A 23,254-nucleotide genomic window follows, 5' to 3' on the forward strand; every position below is an offset into this window, starting at 1 on the left:
TGTCCAAGCTCACCTCCAACCTAAACAAATCAAAGTATCTGGAGGTGGGACCCAGGCATGGGTTATATTTTCAAAAGCTCCAAATCAATAGTTAGAAGTAGAAATAGTATAGATAACAACCTCCCTTCTTTCATCAAGCACTCCCTATGTCCTGTACCCTATTTTATTTTTAAACATATTTATTGCCTTTTGAAAATTATGTTCATTTATCTGTTTGTGAATATTCTGCCTTCATCACTGGGATATATAGTCCATGAGTATAGGAATTTAGCCTTTTTTGGTTCTTTGCTATATCCCCATCATCTAGATTAGTGCTTTATACGTAATAGTTATGCAGTAAATATTTATTTGAATGAATAATTGATCCTTCACTGCAGGGAACTTACAGTCTAGTGAGGGAGACAGATAATACATACTTGGTCTTATGAGATAAGCTGATAACAGTGATGGCTGAGCTGACTTTATTAAAACTTGGAAGACTGCTGTTAGAGGTCAGGTAAATTGTCTTGACATGTACTGAATGGACTGTGGGGCATTTTATTTGTTATCTATAGTACTAGACTGCATCCATTCTGTGCTCTGGTGTGTGTGTGTGTGTCTGGTGTGTGTGTGTGTGTGTGTGTGTGTGTGTGTGTGTGTCTAATAGTATATAATAGGTGACACACTCATGTTACCTTTATTTGGGCATAATTTTTTAGTGAAACTGCTAGGGATTATAATCAGGGCATTCTGAGTTTTGTTACCTAAACATCAGGCCATGGAACAAATTCAGGACTGGTGGTAGAGGTTTACTCATTCTATGGGGAATTCAGGTATTCTCTTTTCTTTCTAGGAAAGCCAACTTCTGTAGGTCACTCTACTGCCACCATCTATAGCAGTAGTTCTCAGCCTTTATGTATCAAAGACTCTCACAATGGATAATGTCCATATAACAGCGCACCTTTGGCCGTGACCGAGGGAAGGTAGGCCGAGGTTAAGTATAATAACTGGAGACCCATAACTCTGTCTGTTCTTCCTCCACTTAAGAAAGTAAATGGGCATGCGAGTGACAAAATCATAGGGATAACCTGTTAAGAGTGTTAGTTTCTAAATAAATCATTTGGAACTTTAGGAGTATAACAATGACTAGTCACAAATTGCTTGTGGCACATCTGACATTTGGTGGACCCTGGTGATAGTGAAATTGCTTAACCACTGCTAGGCCCAGCCATTGGACAGTCAAAACTCACCCCGTCAAGTACAAGCTAATGGGCGGCCTTGCTGATAAAGTCAGTGTGTCGTCATGAAACAGCTAAGAGCCCGGAGATGTACGGAGGATGGAAGGAAGTGCCAGGCTGCTGTCCTTAGGCAGAGCAGAGAATGGAATGGGTCCATCCTCTAGAATGATAAAACTCGGGCTGAGGAGGAGCTGGTCTTGCCACTTACTGCTTGTAGCTCCTGGGCAATTCACTTGCCCTTTCTAATTAGTTTTTTCCGATACATCGTTGGGGAGAATAATTTTGGCATGCTCTATTTCCAAGGCTTGATAGGATGGTTAAGCACCTATGAAGAAATTTTTCAAGATGAATCATCATCCAAGTTAAGGATGATGATTAATTAAGGGAAAGATGACAGTGATGGTTTTTCTCCCGTTGTGGATTCACCACCTCTGATTTCTCTGTTCAAATTTAGCCTAAAACGAAGGGTGAGAGGACACTGGGGGAAGGAGGAAATAAGCAAAGGCAGGAATTGGCCTTTTTTCTGTGTTCCTCCAGAATAGTTATGTCCCGTAGAGTCTAAAGATAAAAGTTGGGCAATCTGTTTCATAGCTGAGATTGTTTAAGACAATAAAATATGTCTAAAGAGGCTCAAGCTTATATGATATTCATGAAAAGTGCCATGTCTGAGGTGCTTGCTTGTTTTGAAAATGGGCTGATTTTGACAAAGGGGGAAAATTGGGATTCGTTTACTGTAAATTGCAAGTAAGAGACAACAAACAGAAAGTTGAATATTAGAAGAACTTGGCTATCGCAAAAACCACACACTTTCACATCAGTAAAACATGGAGTTCTGACATGAATGAAATGTGAAACTCCTTGCAGACCACAGAGAGTAAAAAGGAGCACTTTTGTTTCATTATTAATACCATTGTCCTTGTTTCTTTAAATGAGAATTGATAGCAACCATAATAGCATCTTTTTCAAAGATCAAACACAGAAAGAGAGAAAAATAAAACCAAATAAACAAACACACAAAAACCTCACGACCACTATCACCACCAACAAAACGTAATGCTCTAAGGATGGATTGTTTCTAAATGTCCATTGTTAAGTCATCAGGTTCTAGAGAAAGGGGCCCACATTTCTTTCTATCAGTATAGAGTCTTCAGTAATTTTTCTTCTTTCTTTTTTCTCTCTTGGAAGATTGACAAAGTTGGCGTTTTGTTCTGCGAGAAGGGTAATTTTGTCCTCTGATGTATGTGGGAATCTGAAGCGGTGACTGTGTGTACCTGGACTGTCTGTGTTCACAAGAAGAGTGAGGCCAAGGATGCCTGATTGAAGCGTGCGCTGTAGAAGCTTTAGAGTAAAAATGGGGCCCGCTGGAAATGAAACGAGTTAACCTTTAAAAGTGAGGGGCCAGTGGAGTTGAGGGAAAGAGAGGCCTGTTCCTTACCAGCACATGAGATGTTGTGGTGCAGTCTGTGGAATGGAGGCAGTAGACTTGAGTTTCCATCCCTTTGGCCAGCCACTTAGCTACAGCCGGCCGCTGCTCATTTCTCAGTGAAATGTGGGAGCTGAAATAGTTGTTTTCCAGTTATTCTCCTGACTGGTATTTAGAATTTGTAATTATTTATTCAATTCTTGCTTCTTGAGGTCTTAAGATATTGTGGCAATGAGACAGGAAGCTGAAGCTAGAGTTGTTGTTGGTGGGTGTTGGGTTAAATGTATGTGGTTGAGCAGAATTGCACAATAATAATAATAATAATAATAATAATAATAATAATAATAATAGTAGTAGTAGTAGTACTGGTAGTAGTAGTAGTAATAATATCATAAAATAATAATAATAATTTTAGGAACAGTCCTTATAGTAGTGGGAGCTAACATTCATTGAACATACATTTCTTGCCAGATCTTAGGCTAGATTCCTTAATGTGTTATTTAATTTTCACAACAATCTGTTGAGGTATAAATTTTAGCTTTCTGTTTCACAGCTGTGGTAACTGAGACCCTCAGAATAAAGAACTTCAAAAAAGTCAAAGTTCTTAGGCTTTAAACCTTGATACCTTGGTCATTCATTGCAATATGCCATAAAGAGTCGTGGAATTATAGGGTTGCAGGCCATCTAGCTAGATCTTTTCCCCTGCATTTGATATAGTCACTGATGTGTTGGTGTCCAGCCTACTTTAAAGAAAACTAAAAATTAATTTGAATAAGCTGCGCTAAAATATAGTACAAAATTTGAAATTTACCAAAAGATGTGCGAAGAAACATAAATCTTTTTCCTATTACTGTCTCATTTCTCTACTTTTCCCACTCAGAGGTCAAGATTGTCATCAATTCCATATATATATATATAAATATATATATATATATATATATATATTTATATTCCCTTATATTCAAGTGCATGTAGAATCAATTCCATATATATATATATATATATATATATATATATATATATATATATATATATTCCCTTATATTCCAGTGCGTGTAGAATATTTACATGAAGGGGAGCATACTCTACACATTATTTTGCATCTTGCTTTTCTCATAATCATGTCTAGATGATCATCTGTATCAGATTCTTATGTGTGGTATCTTGTAGTTTTAATTTGCCTTCTGTTAGTGTTTCCTTTCTGTAAACTTCCTGCCCTTTGTCTCCTTTTCTATTCGATTGTTGGATTTTTGCTTATTAGTTTATTACAGTTAAAAAATTAACCTTCAGTCTGTTATAGGAGGTGCAGTACCCCACTACTTTGCATTTGTCTTTTTCAACTTGCAAATCAAAATTAAAAAAAATATATATATAGTCAATTCAGTCTTTTGGCTTTATGGTTTTTAGCTTTTGTGCAACACTTAGAAATGCCTTTTTCACTTTGTGATTATGTAAACATTTTTTACCCCAAGTTTCCTTCTAGTTATTCCATCTGGTCAGTTGGTCAGCCTCTTCCCCCCCGCACCCACCCCTCTCTCTCTCCCTCCCTCTCTCCTTTCTTCTAATTGCATTGGCTCCTACCTCTAGAAGAGTAAATATTAAATAGCAGTGTTGGAGTGAGTTTTTTTTTTTTTTTTTGCTGGCTTTAATGGGAATGTTAAAAAAGTTTCTTATTACTTGTAATGTTGGGCTTTGGTTTGAGAAATATATTGTGTTAAAAACTATCCATCTCTATTATGAGAATGTTTTCTTATTTTTATTTTTTAAAAAAGAGTTTGTTAAATGTTTATCTAATACCTTTTGGGAAACTATGGACATAATCACACATTGTCTCTTTTTCTTTTAAGAAAATATTTTAGATTTTTCTCTTTGTCCTACAAATTTAGTGAAATATAAAATTAACATTTTTCAAACAGGAAATTGTGCTAGTGTTCCTGAGATAGTATCCACTTGGTCATAGTTTGTGCATTATGTTTTTTTTTTTTAGTGTTGTTGGAATCTAAAAGTCAGTAATTTATTACAATTTTTGCATCAATTTTCACAAGTGAGATTATTTGAAAATTGTGTATATGTATATTAGCACTGTCAGATTCCAGTATCAGTGTTACGCTTAAATCATAAAAAACAATTTGGTAACTTTTCTTACAGAAATAGTTTGTATAGCATTTATATGATTTAGTCCTTAAAATGTGATGAAATTCCCCCATGAAACTGCCTTGACCTGATTCTTTCTTTTGAGGGGTGGAGGTATTTGCTCTTTAACAACATATTATTTCTTCCATAGTAATTAGACTAATTCGCTTTTATATCTCTTCTGTGGATACTTTTGTTAATTGTATTTTAGGAAAGTCAACTATTTCAAAATGATTTGTAGGGAGTTAAATAATTTCTTGTAATTATTTTCATTTCATCTGTGTTTATGGTTATTTCCACAGTATTATTTCAAGTTATGTGGGTTTGTGCTTTATTTCTCTATCCATTTTTGTGATTAGTTTAGCAAAATGTTTATTATTTATTTAAAAAAACAGCTCTCACACTTATTTATTGACTTGTCATTCTTTATTTTCTCTTAAAATCTTCAATAACACATTTCTTCTGCTTTACCTAGGTTTATTTTGTTGTTTTCTGATTGTCAGAGCTTGATTCTTAATTTAAATATTTTCATTTCTGTTTTTCTATTAATATAAATAAGGTACGAATTTCCTCTAAGGGTTGCATTAGCTCTATTCCACATATTTTGTTAAGCAGTATTTTTGATTTAGTTATTTGACTATGTACAGTTTTTAATAATGCCAAACCCAATTATAATATAAAGCCTCTTGGGGATAGGAACCTTGTCTGTTTATTAATTTCAAGTCTACCGTAGTACCTATCACAAAGCAGGTATCTAAGAAATATTTTTGTATCAATAAATAAATAAATAAATAAATAAATAAATCCCTGTAAAAACAGTTATGGATTGTGGTGGGTTCCTTCCTGTTCCTCTGGTTTATCTCTGTCATCTTGGGTCATTCTCTCTAGGTAACTACTAATGCGGAGGCATGGAAGATATTGATATGTTTCATGTTATGTTTTTGGAATATGTTATTAATAGATTTATTTTTAAAGTCTACCAGTACAATTTCTCCCAATCAGATAAATTAGGTAAGAAAATCTTTGTAAAGATTACCTCAGAGAAAACATTTTTGAGTAGAATCAGAATGTTAGAGCTGATGAGTTAGCACAGATCGTGTCCATGAGTTTTGTGGACTTGGACCCTTTGTTTAAGTTAAATCTTTCTGAGTGGCCCAAGTCTATAATGTACAATGATAAAAACAGACCTGCTATTGTGCGGGGGAGGACGCAGAGCAGGGGAAGCCCAAAATCCTACCACTCTCCTCTTTCCCTTCCTGACCTCTACCCACGTCTCACTTGAAAACAAATAGTTTTAGTTTAAAAACTCAAGTTTCAGATGAGAATGAAAACAAAAATGCAAAGAAGGCAAATGATTCATTCAAAGTTACTCAGTGAATTAGAGGCATAATGTGGGACTACAACTCCGTCCTGTCTCTGTATCTAATGGTATTTCCAGGCTCCCAGGAAGCCTCCTGCACTTTGTTCTCGTGTGCACTTTCTGATGGACATGACATTTGATGACTTCCCTGGACAGGCCCCACAGTTCTGGCTAAGGCACAGACTGCATATTTGTGTTCCCTGAGGGGAAAGTTGTGATTCAGGCTCTGAGGTTTAAGAATTGCAGACTTAGTTTCTAGTCTCCTGATGAAACTGCTAATCTGGGTGCCAATGGTGTTTCTGCTACACGGACACCTGCCCACACAGCATGATTAGAAATTATAATGATGACGACAGTGAATCTTCCAGGACACCCACATTCTTTGCAAGATATTTCTGCTAATCGTCTCTACCAGAATCAGTTGAATAACTTTTTTTTTTTTAAGTTTTTTATTCCCCTTTCTAAATCAATTGAAAATGCTCATATAATTCTGGTGTAGGTTAAAGATTTGTCCTTGCCATTACTGGTATGTCATTTTTTTTTTTTTTGTGCAGGGAATCCTAGAACCTTGAGTGCATGGAGTGATGGAAAGCCCCATGGGCCAAGCATAAGGGGGTTTGGGTTCAGATTCCAGCAGTGCCAGAAGTTCCTGGTGAGCCCGTGGTAGAGGTTACTTCTCATCTCTGCGACTTTGCTTCCCCTTCTATTAAACGGGCATCCAATTCTGTTGTCTCTAATTTACAAGGGTGGTAGGAATTAAATAGGTTATGACTAAGGAAATGCTTCATTAGCTCTTGCACTGTAAATTGAGAGGGTTGTTATTAAAGTTATTTTTTGCATTGTTAATATCTTAGCCTCTTAAAGTTCCTTTTAGTGTTGTACAATGAAAAACTGTAGGCATGAGAACTGGGAAGGCAGATTGTTGTATTAATCCAACCTTGGGGAGGGTCAGAGTAGAGAAAGGACCAAAATAATATCTGAAATGTTTTAGTATATAGGGCTGTACCTTGAACCAGGAAGAAAAATGCTGCCATGAAGGGATGGCACACAGGGAGAAAAGACAGGCTTTCAGGCTCTGGAAGTCTCAATAGAGAAGTAAAAATAACACTAGAAGCGGGAGAATAGGAGGCTGGAGTCAGGGCGTGTGATAATAGAGTAATGATCTAGAGGCGACAAGAGACAATTAGAAAAATGCCGGTGCTGGCTTTGACTCTGTGTATCTGGAGTGTAGGAGGACAAGCAGAACAAACAGAGAGGCTGAAGGCAAAATGGCATCTTCAGAGAAGATCCATCTTTAAGAAAGCCCACCAAATTCCCTTAAAATGTCCCTCCAAGGAGGGTAGAGGCAGTTCCAAAGCTCCTTAGGGCCAGGAAGGTCCTCGTCATCTTTGTCTCTGCATCCTGCTGTTTACGTGGTACTTTGTTCATAGCACTTGCCTTTTCTTTTCTTTTTAAAATTGTTTTGCACCTTGCCTTTTAGTTTAAATTCTGAATACCTGAAAGAATGTTTAGGAGGGGTTCTGATAGGAAAGAGCTGAGTTGGGTAATTCTGTTTCTCTTCTTCGTTCATCATTTCCTCATCCAGGTAGTGTTGGGTTCCATGATTTGGTTTCTATAACATTCACTACTGTTGTTGAAGGGAAAACACTTTTTTAAAAACTAGGATTAAAAAAAGAACTTAGTGAATATGTTGATATTTTTGTTGTAGTGCTGAGGGTTCTGGAAGGAGTAATATGTTTCCGAAAGTCCTTTTCCTTAAGCAGAAGACTTCAGCAGGCACACTAGGCTCACATAATTTTAGCTTTTAGCCTCTATCTGTCTGTCTCTCCGTCCGTCCATCCATCCGTCTGTCCATCCATCCATCCATCCATCCATCCATCCATCCATCCATCCATCCATCCACTTACTTACCTATCTATCTCTAAAAGATGGTAGAATATAATTTCTCTTATTTCCTAGTCATTCTTGGTTTGGTGAATTAGGTAAACTGAGTTGAAGAAAAATAGGCTTCTGAAAGAAAAACTTGAAAAAAAAAATAACATGATTCTTTGAAAAGGATTTTTCCCAGGCTAGGTTATATAGTTTCACAGACACTTGGGTGGGAATTAAAAAGTCTGGACATACTGAATCTCTGAAAACCCTGTGAATGTGTGATGGCTAAGCTTTTTTCCTTCCTTGCATACATGGAGAGAGACTTTTTTTCCTCCAGTAAAACAGAACTAGTATAGTCTTTAAAACCTTTAAACATGATTTGGAAAGATGATTCTCTATGTAATGTAAATCCAAATATAAAATAAAAATTTTCAGCAATTAGAGAAAATGTGAATTTTTCAATTACCAATTTCTTTTTTGGCAAAATTGAACTTTCTTCATGTTATTCTTTTATTTATTTATTTATAATTTAAAAAAATGTGAAATTTTCAATTACCAACTTCTTTTTTCTTGGCAAAATTGAACTTTCTTCATGCTATTCTTTTATTTATCTATTATTTATTTATTTCTTTATTTATTTATTTATTTATAATAAAAAAGTCTGGTTAATTCAGTTAATTCCTAGCTTCCAGTGAACATTTTAACTAATCGAATGCGTTGGAAATGGTTTTAAATTTATAATAAGAACAACCAGAAGTGAGAAGTCACTTTTTCTTATAGTTCAGTGTTATCAAGTCTTTTCCTGGTTTTGGTTTGGTTGGAAGTAGCTTGAGGATATTCAATTCCCAGTAATGTTTGTCTGTTGCTGTTGGTGAATTACAAAAAGAGTAGAGTTTCTGTATACCCTTCACCCAGCTTCCTCTAATGTTAAAGTTTGACATAACCAAAGTAGTTCTTATCAAAGCTAAGAAATATCATCAGTGCAACATGATTAATTAAATTACAGATTTTATTCAGATTTCCTCAGTTTTTTTTTACTAATGCCTTTTGTCTGTTCCACAGTCCAGTTCAGGATACTACTCTGCATTTAGTCATCGTCTGCTTAGTTTCGTCCTGTTGGTAACTGTTTCTCAGCCTTTCCTTGTTTTTCATGACCTTGACACTTTTTAAGTGTATCAGGCAGATATTTTGTAGAATGTCCCTCAGTTTGAATTTATCTGATGTTTTCTCATGATTAGATAGGGGTCGTGGATTTTGGGGGAGACTGCCATAGAGATGAAGCCCTTCTCATGGCTTCATATCAGGGATTGCATGATATCTACATGATCTATTATTATTGGGATATTAACATTGCTGCTGATCAGTTTTGTTTTATTATGTTTTATCTAAAATCTGTGACTATTCATACTCTGACACCTTTGCAAATTAGTGGCGACAATCACTGAATAGTCTTCAAACTACCAGTTTCATTCTAATAGAAGGCGAAAACTCAAAGCAGGTGGCACCCAAAGCTCAGGAAATACCCTTGGGACCTGAGGCCCATGTTGGGGCTTGCTGCAATCTGTCGTTGAGTCTTAACCCTGGGGCCTGCCTGAGGCTCCAGAGAGTTGAGTGACAGTGCTAGTTTTGTGTATTTTTACCCAGTTTAAAAAACAGAGATTGGGGCCCACCTTGGACACCAAATTTCCAACAGAAAGCACAACACTAGGGAAAGTAGGAAGGAGTGGCATGGTCTTCACTCATTCTTCCAGATAATTTGGGAGATGATCTTTCTCCTTGTTTAATATGGTTTAATGGATGTCAGCCATTATCATCCCTTCCTGGAGGAAGAAGTGATGGAGACTTCTTTATTATTTGACAAGAGAACAGAACTTTCCATATCCATGGAACAATATCAGAAGGAATGAAAAGGTGAAGTGTTTCACACCTCTTTTTTTCCTCGTAGCTTCATGCATCAATGCATTGCACATTTACTGAATTTTTACCTATCCTGCATTATTTTCAGAGGATCCATAATGGGGTTGGGAAAAGGAAGTGTTGATGACTAGAGTTGGAAATGAACCTTAATTTATGTCACAAAAGATTTGAGGGTAGAATCTTAGGTTCTATATGTGATGATATTGATATCCCAATGGGTAAAGTGGCAGAGTTGCCCTTTACTAATCCTTGAACCTGTTTGGTTTTCCTGATCCTTATGGGGTAGAGCCATTTTCTCTCTCTGGCATTTGCCATCACAGTGTCCTATAACCTCTTGATGTTGAGATATAAGATTGAGAGAAATATGTGTGGGAGTCCATGTATCTTCATAACTATGGTAAACTTGTCTCCAACAAATGTTTTGCTCTCTTCACTTAGTGGAAGGTGAAGGTTGAGGAGAGAATGAAATTGTGCTGTCCAATATGGTAGCCACTAGTCACGTGGCCACTGAGCACTTGAAATGTGGCTAGTGCCACATGTTGAAGGGGTGTTATTTTGCATATATTTGTAAAATAATTTTTTTTTTTTTTTTTTTTTTTACTATTCTTTTTAAGTATGGTGACTAGGAAATTTAAAATTGCATGCATGGCTCGTTTTATATTCTTTGGGACAGTGGTTAGTGCCTGGGAAGAATATGGAGCATGATAAATTGACCTTGTGTTTTCCTCTGGGTTCTAATAATTTGGCATTAAGGAGAAAAGCTTCAACAGTCATAATTTTCATTAAAAAAAAGTCTGATTCAGATGAATTGGCTCATTTTACATTATTGCTTGGACTAGAGAAGACTCTGACATTTGGTATTTTCATAATTGAGAACATAACTTGCTGACTTAAAAAAAAAATCACAACATTTTGTGCTTGGCCTTAGGTACCAGACTCTGAGCTCTTTGGAAGTAGGGGTTGTGTCCTTTTCTCTTTTTCTCATACTTTCCCCAAAAACCACATACTAACCAGCACATAGAACATGGTTAACTGGCATTTGTTGAGAAACAAAATAACTTTAAAAAAAGAGAAAGCCTGTGAAGCTACCCTGTATTTATGGTTGGGAGAAAGAAATATCTACCTTTATAAGGCAACCCTTTTTCTTAAGTCAGCCACCAAAAGTAAAGAACATTGATCCAACTGTTTATTTACTTCTTGATTTAATTACCATTCTCATCAGGTATCCCTGTCAGCTCTACTTATGATAAAGAATCTTTTCAAAATGTTTAACCTCACCACACCTTTGGGTAACGGGAGACAGAAAAGGGTGCTGTTTGCACTTGTTAGTGCTCATCTTGTTCAGATATTATATCTAAGGGCCTGAAGGCTGGGTGATTATTATTTTTTCTTTTGTGTGATCCTTGCCAACATCTACTTATACTGTGGAGCATGTGAGAATAATAGTGAAAGATGAGTTTAAGCTTAGTTACATTGACTTTTCATTTGAGTTTTTTATTTTATCTACTTCATGATGAGCCAGAGCTTCTGTAAGCACATGACTTACAGGCCCTCAGTCTTCTATTACTTCCACTCTCCTGATTCTTCCTTCTTTAGTTCAAGCCCTGAGGCTGGGTGAGAGAGCAGGCTTTGTATGATGTTATTATTTGGTCAGAGCCCTGTGCTGATAAATTTAAGAGCCTTTATGATCCAACGCTGGGCATGGTGCAGACTCAAACTGATCCCTAAATCCAGCTATGGTCAAGAACATGTTGTCTTGGTCAGAGGCAAGCTTTAGAGAATCTACAATGGCTTTGTTGCTCAGTATTCCTAGAAAAGGCCTCTTGAGAGAGGCTTTTTGATAATATACAGCCTTATTTCTAAGAAGTATTTGAAGCTTTGATCCTTCTGCAAAACAGAATGGGAGATGGCGGAGACTCCTTGAAGTGTGTACGGGCAGCTATAACGAGTAGAACAAGGGTTGGCCTTGGAGTCAGAAGACCTGTGTTTACGTCCTGGCTCTTCTATTTTCTAGTTGTTGGATTCGAGACAAGTAACATATAATCTTTGAGCATTAATTTCTTCATCTGTTCAAATTGGACAATATCTATTTCACAGGTTATGTATGTTAATGTAAATTGAGTGCCTATTTTAGGAACTAAGACCTAGGCTTTATAAACACTCAACAAACTGGTTTTCTCACAGACGTCTTATGATTTTGCCATTGATAGACCAACGGCCATTTTCTGTCTTCATTTCGGAGGTGAGGGAGGAGGGCATTGGGATGATTGTGTGGTAAAATCCACTTTAATTCTAGCTGTGCGAAAAAGAGCAGGGAAAATGTGGTAAGCAATTGCTTCTAAAAAGCTTGGGCTAAAAGCACTTGATGGATTTGTGCTGGCTTCCCGGTAGACTCATCTCTGTACTGCCCGCATAGCACAATTAATAGTTATTACTCAAGAAGGAACAAATGAAAAAAAAGAGAGCAGGCATAAAAACATCCTTTTATCTTTCTGATGATGGTCCTTTTTGTCAGGTCCGTGGAGCCATACCTGTGAATCATCCTGGGAAAGCACAGTGTGGGTGACTAGAAGGAAGATCTTGTGGCTCATTTCTTACCCACTTCCTGGGCTGGGGAAATGTCTAAGCTCATCTTTCTTATCTACTGAAGCCTTGTCAATATCCACTACCGTTTTCCATGCATCTTCACAAATGAGGGCCTCTTTCTCACATCCTCACTCTAAATGCATCACTGTGTAGAGAGCTAGTTACTCTCTGAGTTGTAAAGAAAAAGCAGAATAAAGTTGAGAGAAAGCATATGGCCATGGACGAGCACTGGAGTAGACGTGACCTGAGCATGAGCATAGAAGCACTTACCATGTTTGTTTTGTGAGGGCATGAAATGAGTGACAGTTCTGCTACAGACTGGCCACCTGACCTTGGGGACTTCACTACTATGCTAGTAGAGTCCATGAATCAAGTTGTGCCACTTGTAGTCTTGAAGCTTAGTCAGACCCAAGGAAACCCTGACTTTGAAGATGAATGCCTCAAGTGGGCATCTAATTCTCCTGTAGATTCAGCTTCCTAGGCAGGATGGAGATGAGGGTCATGGATTTCGGGGACTATTTCTGGGATTGCATTCAGTGAAGCAGCAGTGTTTTTGGGTGACCTACATAATGTCTCTGAATATCAGTTTTGTCATCTGTGAAACAGGAATAGTATGGTCAGAATCGTAGGTAATATATGTTGTAATATGCCTGGTATAGAATAAGCTCTCAACAAATAATTGGTGGTGTTGTTATTATTATTGGTAATCATAATCCTTTACCTTTGCCCTGTTTTATAGGACTAGAACATCACTACAAGAAATATGACTTGTATGGATGTGGTTCCATAGTGTAGCAGTTAGCACGTCTGCTTTACATGCAGAAGGTCCTAGGTTCAAGCCCCAGGAGAGCCACGGTCCATGATATATGGCCATGCCACCCTGAACAAGCCCGATGTCTGATCTTGGAAGCTAAGCAGGGTCAGGCCTGGTTAGTACTTGGATGAGAGACCACCTAGGAAGATCAGGTGCTGTAGGCATAAATAATAATAACAATAATAGTAATATGACTTGTGAAAAGTGCTTTCCACTAGATAGATAGAAACTATATATAGTGAGTAATGTCATTAGAGAAAGTTTGAAACCAATTCCACCACCATCTTTTGTATTTTCACTCATGGATTATTTGTCCTCAAGTCAGGTTTTTTTTGTTTTTGTTTTTGTTTTTGCTACATCTTTTTGATTTTACCCCTTTTCTCTATTATGTTACCATTTTCCTAAAGCCAAACTCTCATCGCCTCCTGCTCTACTGGTGTTCCTGCCTCCAGACTCTTCTAGACCCTGGTTCTCAAAGAGTGGTTCATGGAGCAGTAGCATCACCATTGAGCCTCACAGCTTGCTAGAAATGCAGCATCTCAAGTCTTACTCAGTCCTGGTGAATCATGGGGCATATTTTCCATCATGTTGTTGGCATATGTCTAACTCATTTTGCTACCACCCTTGCTCAGAGTCCACTCTTGGCCAGTGTGTGTGTTTTCTGTCTACAGAATATTTCCTGATTTCCATTGCTCTTATCACCTCTTTTGCAAGAGGTGTTCGAGAGGGTAAGCATGGGGCTGTGTAAAGGCAACTGCAGTAGGAGTATAGTGACTCAGTCCTTGTCATCATCCAATACCTTATCTTGGCAATAGAATGTCTGAAATGGTCTCTACACTTTCATACATTCTCCTCATGGATCTTCATACCACACCAAAAGATCTAAAATTATTAATTGGATCCTATCACATCCCCTCCATACAGTGGTTTTCATGGTATCTAAAAACATTTGAAAGACCTTTTTGTGGCCTGCAAAGCTCTGTTAGATAGGCCATGTTTTTTCCTTTATCTCTCACCACTAACCTCTTCACTCAGTAAGCTACAGATACACTGGCTTTCCTTTTGACCTGTGTATAAGCCAAGTTTGTTAGCACATGACTTTCCTTTGATTCTGCATATGGCTGTCTTGGAGTGATTATCCAAGGCTCAGTACAAATGTCATCTCAGAGAGGTCCTCCTTAATCTCTAGCTAAAGTAGCACATCTTTCCCACCCCATCACTTTTTCCCATTATTTTGTTTTATATTCTACATAGTATTTATCGTTCTCTGAAAGCATGGTTAGTGTGTCTTTGTTTTCTTTATGTACATTAAGAACTGTTTTGCTGAGAGATATCTTATAATAATAATAATGACTTGCTGGGTGCTTACTTATACTAGGCACTGTACATAGTACCGTCTAATGGATCAGTTCATTTAGACAATTTCATTCTATTTAATGAATTATTTATTTGTATCTTTGTCATCCTCTTGTCTGAAGATGTCAGCTCCCTAAAGGTAGAGACAATGTCTAGTTGTTGCCGTGGCATTCCCAACATGTAGAAGCTTGCCTGGTGTAGGAAAAGTGCTCCCTCAGGAAATGGTTGCATAGGGAATGAATGGATCCTTGATGATTATCTTTTCAGAACAGGTCTACATAGAAGGAAAGAACAAAGAGTCTCTCTCACTCCCTATTCCAGATATGTTCCAGGAGAATGTAACCTTAAATTCATCTTTATATTTAGTCTAAGGGAGAGAACAAGCTTTGGAATCTGATTAAGGCTTTGCTCTAGTGACCTTGGGTCCAGATGCAGAACCTGACAATCTAAGAGAGAGGTTCCTGAGTGGCACCTTAATGCAAATAAGTCCCTTCAAAAGCCTTAAGTTTGGCATTTGATGTGACTGAAAATACAAGGCCTTCCGATTTTACGTTCTCTTGCGCACGTTGTCGATGTGCATATGTGAACCTTTTATTATTATGGACTTAGCTGGCAGTAACCATGGTGAGTAGACCTATCACACAGCATTTTTCTGAGTCAGTTTAAAATGCTGACAATTAAATATACCGTACTCTTTTAAGCGATCCATCAGTCTCTCTTGTTGTCATGGTGACCGGGGTATATTTAGAAATGTGACAAGTACACTGAGTTCAATTGCACTTTTGCCAAAACATAGTTTTGCAGCTAAAATTGAATTTCCTGATTGAAGATCCAAGTACTGTTAAGGGGGCATGATCGTTTCTATACATTATTCTGGAAGTAAAACTTACATCATTCTATTAAATCAGAGTACAATTCTTATCAGGATAGTAAGGTATTGACACTTGACGTGGTTTTACATAGAGTTGATGAAATAACGTAAAGTAAAGGTGGCATCATGTTTTTTTCTTTAAAAATGATATTGAGCCTCACCAATATAACAAGTTTAATGTTTAATTCCTTTATATATTTATAAAGAAATTGTAGGTAAGTATGTATGCATCTATTCCTCCAAATCATATTATATTTAATCTAAAGAAATTTATCAAAGACCTCTTCTCTACAATATGAGAGGTCTGACCTTGACTTGACAAACATCCTTATTTTAACCCAAACTCATTCCTTCTGGGTTTTAAATCAAGTGGAGTAAGAAGGTGAAATGAACATGACTGTTTGCCAAAACACAAGAAAAGGAAAAGTCTCTCTCATCTAATCAGAAACTTGGTTTGAATCCTCACTTGCCTGTGGTTCTTTGTCCTTTCACCACAGTGCTGAGAATGATGTTGAGTATGAACTGCTTGCCTCTTTCACCACAGAAAGTTTAGGAACTTATGCAGCGACTCGGTCATTATTACAAACTTGCTTTCATTCCTGGTGAAAGACAGAGTCTCTGCTCTTGAGGTGAGAAACAAGTACTCCTGGATACTTTTGCTTCTCTATTTTCAAGGAGCTGAATGCTTCAGCATCTGGGATAGATTCTGAGACCTTGATAATGTGGTTAAACTATTTCTTTTATCTGTATTGCAAACAATGGTAACAGACATCCCAGTTATAACAATGAGCAAGAGTTACTGAGTTTTTATTATATGCTAGGCACTGTGTATAGTAAGCTTTTTACTGGATCATTTCACCAGAGCAAACAATAATCTTATGAAGTAGATCCTATGGTCATTCTCATTTTACATTAACAAAACTGGCTTGGAGAGATTTTGTATCTTGACCAGGAGTATACCTTGATTAGTAGTAGAGTTTGGATTCTGATCCAGGTGCTCTAAGAATCAGTGCATGCCCCATAGAAGGCAGACAATGAATAGTTGTTGACTAGCCAGCCAATGGCCTATTCCATGATGAAGTCAGTCAGATATTTCACTGTTTCCAAATGCTCACTGAAGTGGCAGCTACGTAAAGGTAAACAAACAGGTAGCAGGATTTGAAAGTAGAGCAGAGCCATTCTGTTTCTTCCCTAGTGGTTTAGAACCAAAGGATATTAGGCCTAGCCAAGAAGGAAACACGTAAATCCCACCTAGTCAAGAGGTTCGGTCTCAGGACCTCCTTACACTCTTAAACATGAGTTTTAGTTTATATGTGTTATAGCTAATGATGTTTATCTAGAAATTAAAACAAATAAAAAAGACATTTTTAAATGTAAAATATTTATATGAAAATAGTACATTTTCCAAAACGAAGCAAACGAACAAACAGATAAACAAAAACAGTGAGAAAAGTGGCAACTACATTCTCACTGTTAATTTGTTGAATTATGTGTTTTGATTAAGATTTACAAAGGTAATCCAGAAAAAGATTTCCAGAAAGAATTGGCAAAGGAAGGAAAAATGAGGTACTTGTGGATTTTCTTCTTTGATACAACACCAAACCTTGACAAGTGATAGTTTTCTAAAGTTTAGTTACAATGTGAAATCTGAAATCGGTAAACTTTTTTATGCTCCGTTATATTAAAATCCACTGGTCTAATTATCAATATGAATGGATCTCCACCTATGACTTTGTAACATCATGCATTGGTTATTTGGAAACTATTGGTTCTCCAAATTATGCGGATTTTTCCAAATGTTGATGTGTTTTATTCTGTAACATAGAAAAAAGTCACATTTATTGATATTACTAGTAATTTCATCAATAACCTATTTTAGTTAGTAGGAAGATGTCAAGTGCATAACATTAGATACAAGATTTTCAAAATTTCAATTTTCACTTTAAAACTTGAATTTTCTCGTTGGCACCAAAGACTGTTAGCTATTTTCCTTCAAACGATAGGCTCTTTTGGTTTATTTTTGAGAAAATATCCAGGAAAACCTAAGTCTGAATGACTGTAGTTTGTCACTCATTCTTTTAAATAGAAATGCTGTTCCATGCAAAGAGCTGATAGCTCAGACTTTAGTTCAAACGATCATACGAGTGCATTCTTAGAGACAGCTATTGCATTTTGGAATTCAGCAGAAGTGCTTCATACATACTTACTATTTCATTACATAGAATATTAAAAAGATGTGTACTCAAGGACTGAAGTTCAATAAAATTAATAATTTTTAATGCATTAAGAACAGTCTTAGTGATATTCTTTTTCCTCCCTTTTACTGCGGGTACCTGGTGGTGAAAAGTATGACTATCAGCATATTTCAGTGCCATTGTCTTGATGCTTGTTAAAACTCCAGCCATTGTTGCCAACTATTGCTTTTGCATCTTTGGCACGAATGTCAACACGTTGAAAAAGGCTCATTGCATCTTGGTAGTATTATGAACTTGCCGACCCTTGAAAAGGTCTTGAGACCCCTTATGCGTTTGTAGGCATTGAGAGCTACTCATCTTTCCGTTCTTTCATTTCATAGGAAAGGAGAGCTGGAAGAGACTTACCCAAGAAAACAGCACTAGTTAGTGGCAGAGCTGGGACAAGAACCCAGTTATTACTGCATTCCTCTTTTGTCTTTTTTTCCTTTTGGTTTCCTATTTTAGTGTTAGGAATTTCAAGGTAGATGTTTTTGAACTTCTTTTGCGAATATGGTGATACCAACTATATTTAAACTTACTAATAAAGTGTTCTGTATTTTTTGTGTATTAAACCCTTTGCATATTTTCCCTACTGTGCATTCACCACTGTACCTCTGCTTTTCAATAGTAACCACTGCTGCCTCTTTAAACAGAACATGCTTTGTCTTAGCCAAGGCACAGAAGTTGAAGGAGGAGTTAACCGCTTGTTCATATTCTGGTTTAGAATTCCAGTTTTGTGGGGAAGAAGAATCAGCGAGTTTGGGTTGAAGCAGCGACTTTCTTCTTCAACTAGACTAGTTAAAAGTCACAGGAAGGGAAATTGTATACACAGCCGTTACCTTTCATATCACTACAAGTTATCTTACTAGACCACTGCCCCCCCACCCCCCACTGCCCAATTCTTTATTAAAGCTCCCTTCTCTCTCTGTCTATCTCTCTGTCTCCTTTTCTATGGGAGAGAGGGAGATTGTTCAATAAAAATGACTCCTAACTTTGCTTTTGCTTATGTTAGTATTTTATGTGATTTATTTTCTTTTATAAATATTGGTCATACTGTTAAATTGTAATGAAGAATGCTGAGAAAGTTAGCAGAACTGGACCCAGATATTATGTTTTCCCTTTAATACCTTTCTCCTATTTTTGAGTAGCTATTTGTGGGATTAGGCCTTGAGAGAGGTTGCAATGTACGTAAATCTGGCAAACCTCGAGAGTAGGCTTACAGACTCTCAAATGTGTTGTTGTCTTATTTTCAAATAAGTTGGGTGTTCTTTTGCAAGATCTCTCTCTCTTTTTTTTTTTTTTCCTCTTTCTCATTAAACATTTGATTGCTTTTTCTCACTTGTGAGCTTTTTGAGTTAAACTCTGTTTTCTAACAGTCTTCTGATTCTTTTTCCGTGTCTGTCTTGGTTACCCAAAAATGAGATCGGATTTTCCCTTTGGTCATCTCTGTGTATTAGCTCTTCCCTAAACCTAGGCCATTGGTGACTTTTTTCTGCAAATCTTTTTCTTGTCATTAGTTACCTGCCAACCATTCTGTATTTTTAAATTTATTTCTTAGACATCTAGTTATGATTTTTCCTTGCTGTTTATTAGACCTGCAAATTGCCTAGCAGCAGTTCTGTTTTAACTCTTTGAAATGTGTTTTCTATCTCCTTGTGTAAACTTCTGGAGCATGCGGACTGTCCTGTGCTTGGTGCATCGTAGGTGCTCCGTGGATGTACTGAATGAATGTTATGTTTATTCAGGGGTTTCTTCTTCAAAGGACATTCTTCAAATTTTTGTCTAGAGATCTGAGCTGTTGTTTATCTCTCAATATTGAGCAGCTAAATCTCCAAAACACACAACTGCAATGGTCCATGTTTTAATGCAGACTCCCACTGCCAGGATGTCACACATGCCTTCCCTGACAGATGGCCATTTAGCCTCTACTTGAACATTTCCAATTCTTTGTGAGGCAGTTTGTTCTATTGCTGGACAGCTTCAAGTTTAAAGTTCTCCTTTGCTTTGCTCTAAAGTTAGAGTTTCCATCATCTCATCCCTAATAGTTCTAGCACTGCATATTTTGTAAAAGTATAACATGGCTTATACACGACACATCCTCAGATTCTTGAAGATGGCTTTAATTCCCCAGCCACTTCCTCCTTCAGTCTTTTTCTTGATACCTAAACATCCCAGGATTTAAAAAGGTTTATATTTTTTTTGCCTTCCCTATTTCCACATCACTCTCTGGATTGCCATCATGCCATTTAACTCTAAAGTTCTTATTCCAGCCCACTTATTTTCTCTTAGATCCTGGGAACAGTATGAGTTTGTGGGTCTTAAAAGCTGGGCTATAAATACTAGCATCAAAACTTGCTAGATGTGTGACCTCGATCAGATTAATCTTTCCAAGCCTTGGTTTACTCAGATGTAAAATGGATATAATAATAACTTCTAAGAATATTTTTAAGGATTAAAGAATATAAAATGCTTAGCTCAGTTATAGAAGTGTAGTGTTTAATTAATATTACTTTGATTTTGACTAACTCTTTATTCTTTGATCTATCTGATGATTTTCCTTTTTTACACACATGACTTGGTTTTTAGAATTCATTATTTCATTTTCTCCTCCCTCTCTTTCTCTCTTTCTCCCTCTTAGGTTTTATTCATACCCATAATCTTGAAAAAAAATCATATTTTTTCTAGATTTGTTTCTCCCTTTATTTTGTAATTTTGTATCTATAATTTAACATGGTTTTCTTGATAAATAATATTTTTCTCTACATAAATTTTCTCAACTTCTGCCTACATTTCTATTCATAAGTTCAGCCTTTATTATTCTTTCTGTAAAAAACATTTCTTTTCTCCTTTATTGGGTTAAGGATGAGTGGGTCATTGCAGGTTACTTAACTCCTCACTGGACCCCTCAATACTCAGTAGCTTTTAGAATCATTTAATTGAACAATATTTTTTTTTAATTAACTGTTTAATTAATTTCAATCCAACCGACATTTACCAAGCACTTCTAATATGACATGCATTGACTTAAATGCTGTAGGAATTATACAGAATGCTTTTTTCATTCATTTATGCATTCATTCAATAAAGATTTTCTTGAGTACCTACTAAGGACAGATTCTGGATTTGGGATTTGTATTAAAGAAACTGAGTTTGACAAGGTTTCTCCTCTCAAGGCACACAAATAAAAGTGACAAGACAGTGTGGTAATTTTAGTGGATCTAGATATGAAAACAGGCATTAAGGTAGTCTTTAGAAAGGCTGCTTCAACAAACCGTCTGGGTCGGGAAAAGCTTCACAGCAGAGGAGACGCTTAAAGGTTAAGTAGAGGCTCAGAGTCCACTGGAAAAATAAGACCCATATTAGGGTTTGGTTATATTTGGTTGTAAAGGCATTTTTGTGAAAACCAACTTCTAAGTTCCATGTGTTACACTAGACTCCACCTCCTCCCATCCCTAATTGCATGTATGCAACGTTTTTTATTCTTCTGTTTAGTTTAGGGACCTTAGAACCAGTAGAAGTACTGAAAATAAGTGTGATATTATAGACTTGCTTTTGGGACTTAATTATTGCATGAATCCATATATTCATAATCCAAAGTAGGAATAATAACATATATACATAAGAATAATCTCATGGTGGTAGGACACATTAGGAAGTCTTTCTCTTTCATTTACTTCTTATAGAACAACTTAGTGCCTGAGTGTCTTAAGCACTGTTACGGATAGATATTAGCATAAGAATTAGCACTGAATAATTATGTATGGAGAATTTGCAAAGAATTTTTTCTCTCTTTATTCCAAAGTAATCATGCTGTATTTTCTGATTTTATTTAGAACACAAGATCAGGTCTGCCCATAACCAGGTATATAGGAAAGAGTTCCTTTACCATTCTTTGCATCGGCTTTGTCACTTGTTAAATGGGAATACTGCTACTATTACTAGCAATAACACCGATTTTACCTCACTGTATTGAAGTGAAGAGTAAAATCATTAATCTCTGTGAGAGCATAATGCGTATAACTGGTCTCAGATGCAAATACATAATATACCTTTTGAGTGACCAGATTGTCAGCTACTTAAGAAAACGTGAGTTTAGCTTAATTAATTATTTTTCACCTGTTTCTCCAAATTTTCTGAGGTAGCTTCATGTTTTACTCTCTTCTGTTTACCCCAGAGTGACTGCTGGGAAGTGCTATGTGTTCAATAAGCACTTTTTGATTGATTTTTAAAAAAGTACTAGTGATATTTTTGCTTAGGATTTCTAAAACCTCTCATTTAATTTCTAGATTATAAGTTCCTTTGATAGAACTCTTATAAATATAACATGAAGAAGTTGCGCATTACCTTTAGGCCAAAGCAATTTACTTTTCAAAAATCTGATTAATTTGAACACAATCAGCCAGGATGTCAGAAGATCTCAGTGGCTCTGATAGATGCTGACAGGTGAGGAAATTAAAATCAGGGAGGGAAGCAATTAAATACTGGCAAACATTACTTTAATGAGACAACCAAATCATTCATAAGCCATGGAATATGTTGTATTCTTGATAAGTATCTTAGGGTGGCAGGTGAGAGAGTGCATTTAAAAATGTTCCTCATATGGGGTTTGATGATGGCAATGGGGGATGTTCCATGTTTGTCATTTAATGCCTTTGGCTTAATCTAATATTTCAATTGCTTTTGGGAACAGATGCTCTAATAATCATGCTTAAGATTATGACATTATTTAATTTAAACAAATCTTAGTATTAAGTAATCCTTTCACCACGATCTTCACCACCATGTAAAACTTACCAAAATACAGAGTCCAGACAAAATAATTATTGGCCTTTTCATAGTAGTTTGGGGATAAGCATGATCAAGACCTGTGAAGAGAAACAGAAAAAATGTATATTTCATACAACTTCTAATTTAAAATATTTGGGAATTATAGTGCTAAGAGCGGGAACCCAGATCCTCAATTGTCATACAGGTGTTTTCAAGACAACAGTCCCTATTCAGAAAGAACATCTGGGGCAACAGGGCTAAAAATTTACCCTTTTATGTGATTAGTGAGAGTTTTAACAGGTTCTATCATATTTCCCATCTGTGCTATAGTGCTTGCAAAAAGGTGTTAAGAGGCATCTTTACATGGGTCTTAGCGAGTGGTTAGAATTTTTGTTCATAATGTTAGAATCATCATCCTAGAATAACGTTGCTTAAAAATTGTCCTAGGGTACAGTGGTTGATTAAAAAGATACCATGGTTTGTGAAAGCTTCTTGAAACAGGTCTCTTTGCTTTTTCATTTCTCATGTCCTTATATTCTTTTCTGCATTTTTCCCTCCTTTATTCCCTATCATTTTCTTTTCCATTCTCTCTCTCTCTCTTTTTTTTTTTTTTCCTGGCTTCATTTGTTTTCATCTGTTTTCCCCAAAATACAGTTGAAATGATCAATTATTCTATATTAGTCCTAGCTAGGTTTGGTGAGTCT

The 23,254-nt window shown here is 36.5% G+C and overlaps 1 protein-coding gene across 25 annotated transcripts in view; it reads left to right on the forward strand.

Annotated features, from left to right (window-relative positions):
* LPP (LIM domain containing preferred translocation partner in lipoma) overlaps positions 1–23,254 on the forward strand; it is a 605,586-nt gene that overhangs the window by 133,322 nt on the left and 449,010 nt on the right. For 2 of the 25 annotated variants that reach the window (XM_039850686.1, XM_039850690.1), the window contains one exon: positions 6,688–6,785. The exons of the other annotated variants lie outside the window; for them this stretch is intronic. The gene's annotated coding sequence lies outside the window, so the exon portion shown is untranslated. The remainder of the gene's footprint in view (positions 1–6,687; positions 6,786–23,254) is intronic. 25 annotated transcript variants of the gene reach the window in all.

Source organism: Pteropus medius, unplaced genomic scaffold, assembly GCF_902729225.1.
Source record: "Pteropus medius unplaced genomic scaffold, Ma_sr-lr_union100, whole genome shotgun sequence".
In the NCBI taxonomy this organism is placed as follows: Eukaryota; Metazoa; Chordata; class Mammalia; order Chiroptera; family Pteropodidae; genus Pteropus; species Pteropus medius.